Raw genomic sequence first — 6,219 nt, 5'->3', positions numbered from 1 at the left:
TATTACAAGAGCAAGATCCAAGAAGATCAAAGAAGCACTTAATGGGCTAATTCAAGAGATTTGGGTTGATTCTAACGCAGGACATTCCAAGCTTGGCCCAAAGGAAGATGAAAGCGTAATAAATTTAATTCAAGCTATTTAGGGCTGATTTGGCTTAATTAGGAGTGATTTATGGCATGAATTAATGGCTGATTGACTTTTCAGCTCTATATCAGTGAAGGCAGATTTTTTCCTATTTTGGATCTGCTAATTTCGGACCAAATCAACTTTTATTTAGGGTTTTATTATTTAGTACGTTTTTTAGGTATTTTCCTTGTTTTTAGGTGCATTTAATGCTTTTTAGGTCAAATTTGATTCCTGGTATGGTAAGGTATCAATTAGGAGTTATTTTAGAATATATTTTCTTGTCTGTCAAGTTTTATGGAGCCCTTAAATAGGCTCTGAAGTCTGTAAACGTTTTTTAGAAAATTATTGAATAAAATTCAGAAAAGGTGAGGCTTTGCTCTTCTTTGGTTCTTCAAGAACTGTGAACTTATCAAGGATTCTTCCTTGTGGCGTTCAAACTTTATACCTTTGGTTCGTGATTCTTTATAATCATTGGGTCAAGGTCAACTTATACCTTTGGTTCGCGTTTCGATTATAAACGTTGGGTCAGGGTTTCTATCATAAATCTGATTTTTAGCTTTCCTGGGTTAAATATTCCAATATTTTTGTTGGGTGTCAAAGCGTGTCGATTGAGGTTCGCATCATTTGGTATCAAAGCTCAGGTTATAAAATCAGTTTCCTATCCCTTTATCTTTTGTTTCTTGTTATCATCCTATCTTATTTCTTTTGTCTTCTTCATTCATCGTTCTTTTTTTATTTATTTATTTATTTATTTATTTATTGAAGTGCATTAGGTTAAAATTGTGCACCCAGTTCCCACAAAAAAAAAAAAGTGAAAAAAAAGACATCTGAAAAAAAAAAAAAAAAATTTGTAGTTTCAATTCTCTTAGACCAGAATATCGTTTTCTTTTGTCCTCTTCCTTTGATTTAGTGTTTCTATCATATTTTCTTGCCGTTTGTATTTGTTTTTACACTACAAGTTGAATTTCTTGATCAAGTTTATTAGTTTAATGAAGAACTGAAAAGGCGAAGTTACGAGTGGAAAAAGGCAAGAGAGTGTGAGACTGTTATCGGGAAAAAGCCAATTTAAGAGTGAAACACGAGTGGGAGTGACATAATTTGAGTGCAAACACGTGAGGGAGTGTTGTGAGGAATTATTTCTAACAATTCTCTGTTATTTCAAAAGTATGTCTTTCAGGTGTGAAATATCAAATATGGAAGGAGGGGAGGAGTAGTCCATCATTTTACAGGCTATGCAACAACAATTTGAATGCATGAACGTGGTGTTTAATGAGATTTGGGATCGGATGGATAAGCAAGACACTGTTATTGCTACTTTGCGTGAGGAGCGTCCCTAAAGAGGCTCTAATGCTAGAAGGCAAGAAAGGCGTTCTCGCATGAATGATTCTTTTGACTACCACGAGGATGAGTTTGAAGATGAAGAAGATCAATCTTCATTGAACAATGAGGGCAGGTTTGTGCCAAGGAGAGAAAGGCGTGGTAGAGGTTTCCGAAGAGATCCAAGATGGCAAGATGAGACTGACAAGAACCTAGGAAACATAAAAATGAAGATACCAACATTCCAAGGGAAAAATGATCCAGAAGTATACTTGGAGTGGGAGAAGAAGGTGGAGTTAATCTTTGAGTGCCACAACTACTCCGAGGAGAAAAAGGTAAAACTCGCTGTCATTGAGTTTACTGACTATGCTATTATATGGTGGGATCAACTTGTGATGAACAGAAGGAGAAACCATGAGAGACCTATTGAGAATTGGGAGGAAATGAAGGCAATCATGAGGAGGCGGTTTGTTCCTAGTCACTACTATAGGGACTTGTATCAGAAATTACAGAGTCTTACTCAAGGCTATAGGAGTGTGGATGACTACCACAAGGAGATGGAGATTGCCATGATTCGGGCAAATGTAGAGGAGGATAGAGAAGCTACCATGGCAAGATTTTTCAATGGGCTGAATCGTGACATTGCCAACGTGGTGGAGTTGCAGCACTACGTGGAGTTGGAGGACATGGTGCACATGGCAATAAAGGTGGAACGACAGCTTAAAAGGAAAGGAACTCGGTCATTTCAAAATCTGGGCTCCTCTACTTCATGGAGGTCAAATGGGAGGAAAGACGAAGGGGCTGTTTTCAAGTCTAAAGCCGAACCACAAAAAAGGAGAGATGAAGCTCCCAGTATCAACAAAGGTAAAAATGAATCCCAGACTCGTAATCGTGATATTAAGTATTTTCGTTGTTTGGGAGTAGGTCATATTGTTTCACAATGCCCAAATAAGAGGACCATGATCGCACGTATTGATGGAGAGGTGGAAACTGAAAGCGAGGAAGATGATGACCAGATTCCATCACTTGAGGATGCTTATGATGAGGAAGTGGAGTATCCAGTGGAGGGCGAGTCACTTGTGGCTAGGCGTGCTTTAAGTGCCCAAGTCAAAGAGGATGACATGGAACAACAAAGGGAGAACATTTTTCACACTAGATGCCACGTTAACAACAAGGTATGTAGTATGATTATAGATGGGGGGAGTTGTACTAATGTGGCTAGCACTACTTTAGTCGAAAAATTAAATTTACCTACCTTGAAACATCTTAGACCATATAAGTTGCAGTGGTTGAATGATTGTGGAGAAGTTAAGGTAAATAAGCAAGTACTGGTTTCTTTTTCAATTGGGAGGTACAACGATGAAGTACTTTGTGATGTTGTTCCAATGCAAGCGGGTCACATTTTATTGGGTAGGCCATGGCAGTTTGACAGGAAGGTCAATCATGATGGGTTCAAGGATAGGTATTCTTTTGTTAAAGATAATAAAACCATTACTCTTGTACCGTTGACTCCAAGACAAGTGTATGAAGATCAAGTGAAACTGAAAAGAGAAAATGACTTGAAAAATTGTGAGATTGAGAATGCAAAAAAAGATGATGAGAAAGAGAGTGAAAGAATAAAAGAGTGTGAACAGAAAAAAGAAAGTGAAAACATAAAAAAGAATGAAAAGACAATTGAGGGTGGAAAAAATGAGAGAAAAACAAAAAAACAAGGGAGTTCTTATGCTAAGGCGAGTGATGTCAAGAGTGCTTTTTGTACAAACCAGCCTATATTTGTACTCTTGTACAAAGAGGTGTGTTTTAATACTAACGAACTTGACGAATCTTTGCCTAGTGTTGTTGTCTCTTTGTTGCAGGAATATGAGGACGTGTTTCCTAGTGATGTTCCTAGTGGATTGCCACCTATTAGAGGAATGTGTCAAATTGATTTTGTGCCAGGTACGACAATTCCAAACTGACCAGCCTATAGGAGTAATCCGGAGGAGAAAAACGAACTTCAAAGTCCAGTTGAGGAGTTGCGTACTATAATTCAGAAGAACTTGAAAAATTGGGAGGATCGTTTGCCATTCATTGATTTTGCATATAATCGAAGTGTTCATGCTACTACTAATTTTTCACCATTTGAGATTTGATGAGAATCAACAAGCATTCAAGGATCCATTGCATGTTCCTGTTGGGCCTATTACAAGAGCAAGATCCAAGAAGATCCAAGAAGCACTTAATGGGCTGATTCAAGAGATTTGGGCTGATTCTAACGCAGGATGTTCCAAGCTTGGCCCAAAGGAAGATGAAAGCGTAATAAATTTAATTCAAGCTACTTAGGGCTGATCTGGCTTAATTAGGAGTAATTTATGGCATGAATTAATGGCTGATTGGCTTTCCAGCTCTATATCAGTTAAGGCAGATTTTTTCCTATTTTGGATCTGCTAATTTCAGACCAAATCAGCTTTTATTTAGGGTTTTATTATTTAGTACGTTTTTTTAGGTATTTTCCTTGTTTTTAGGTGCATTTAATGCTTTTTAGGTCAAACTTGATTCCTGATATGGTAAGGTATCAATTAGGAGTTATTTCAGAATATATTTTCTTGTCTGTCAAGTTTTGTGGAGTCCTTAAATAGGCTCTGAAGTCTGTAAACGTTTTTAAGATTATTATTGAATAAAATTCAGAAAAAGGTGAGGCTTTGCTCTTCTTTTGGTTCTTCAAGAACTGTGAACTTATCAAGGATTCTTCCTTGTGGCGTTCAAACTTTATACCTTTGGTTCGTGATTCTTTATAATCATTGGGTCAAGGTCAACTTATACCTTTGGTTCGCGTTTCGATTATAAACGTTGGGTCAGGGTTTCTATCAAAAAATCTGAATTTTAGCTTTCTTGGGCAAGTATTCCAATATTTTTGTTGGGTCTCAAAGTGTGTCGGTTGAGCTTCGCATCATTTGGTATCAGAGCACAGGTTCTAAAATCAGTTTTCTAACCCTTTATCTTTTGTTTCCTGTTATCATCCTATCCTGTTTCTTTTGTGTTCTTCATTCATCGTTCTTATTTTTTTTGTTTTTGTTGAAGTGCACAAGGTTAAAATCGTGCACCTAGTTCCTCAAAAAAAAAAAAAAAAAAAAAAAAAAAAAACGTTAAAAAAAAACAAAACTTAAAGTAAATAGCAAAAAAAAAAAAAAAAAAAAAAATTTGTTTGTAGTTTCAGTTCTCTCAGACCAAAATATTGTTTTCTTTTGATTTGGTATTTCTGTCATATTTTCCTGCCAATGGTATTTGTTTTAACACTACAAGTTGAATTTCTTGATCAAGTTTATTAGTTCATTGCCGAACTGAAAAGGCGAAGCTACGAGTGGAAAAAGGCAAGAGAGTGTGAGACTAATATCGAGAAAAAGCCAATTTAAGAGTGAAACACAAGTGGGAGTGACATAATTTGAGTGGAAACACGCGAGGGAGTGTTGTGAGGAATTATTTCTAACAATTCTCTGTTGTTTCAAAAGTATGTCTTTCAGGTGTGAAACATCGAATAGGGAAGGAGGGGAGGAGTCGTCCATCATTTTACAGTCTATGCAACAACAATTTGAACGCATGAACGTGGTGTTTAATGAGATTCGGGATCGGATGGATAGGCAAGACACTGTTATTGGTACTTTGCGTGAGGAGCGTCCCCAAAGAGGCCCTAATGCTAGAAGGCAAGAAAGGCGTTCTCGCATGAATGATTCTGATGACTACCACGAGGATGAGTTTGAAGAGGGCAGGTTTGTGCAAGGAGAGAAAGGCGTGGTAGAGGTTTCCGAAGAGATCCAAGATGGCAAGATGGGACTGACAGGAACCTAGGAAACATAAAAATAAAGATACCCACATTCCAAGGGAAAAATGATCCAGAAGCATACTTGGAGTGGGAGAAGAAGGTGGAGTTAATCTTTGAGTGCCACAACTACTCCGAGGAGAAAAAGGTAAAACTCGCTGTCATTGAGTTTACTGACTATGCTATTATATGGTGGGATGAACTAGTGATGAACGAAGGAGAAACCATGAGAGACCTATCGAGAGTCGGGAGGAAATGAAGGCAATCATGAGAGGCGAGTTTGTTCCTAGTCACTACTACGGGGACTTGTATCGAAATTACAAAGTCTTACTCAAGGCTATAGGAGCGTGGATGACTACCACAAGGAGATGGAGATTGCCATGATTCGGGCAAATGTAGAGGAGGATAGACAAGCGACCATGGCAAGGTTTCGAATGGGCGAATCGGGACATTGCCAACGTGGTGGAGTTGCGGCACTACGTGGAGTTGGAGGACATGGTGCACATGGCAATAAAGGTGGAACGACGGCTTAAAGGAAAGGAACTCGGTCATTTCAAAATCCGGGCTCCTCTACTTCATGGAGGTCAAATGGGAGGAAAGACGAAGGAGGCTGTTTTCAAGTCCAAATCCGAACCACAAAAAAGGAGAGATGAAGCTCCCGGTGTCAACAAAGGTAAAACCGAATCCCCGAGACTCGTAATCGTGATATTAAGTGTTTTCGTTGTTTCGGGAGTTGGTCATATTGCTTCACAATGCCCAAATAAGAGGACCATGATCGCACGTATTGATGGAGAGGTGGAAACCGAAAGCGAGGAAGATGATGACCGATTCCATCACTTGAGGATGCTTGTGATGAAGAAGTGGAGTATCCGGTGGAGGGTGAGTCGCTTGTTGCAAGGCGTGCTTTAAGTGCCCAAGTCAAAGAGGATGACATGGAACAACAAAGGGAGAACATTTTTCACACTAGATGCCACGTCAAC

The sequence above is a fragment of the Castanea sativa genome, chromosome 11, assembly GCF_040712315.1.
Source record: "Castanea sativa cultivar Marrone di Chiusa Pesio chromosome 11, ASM4071231v1".
Classification (NCBI taxonomy): domain Eukaryota; kingdom Viridiplantae; phylum Streptophyta; class Magnoliopsida; order Fagales; family Fagaceae; genus Castanea; species Castanea sativa.
The sequence above is the reverse complement of the archived record's forward strand: the minus strand, read 5'-3'. Positions refer to the sequence as shown.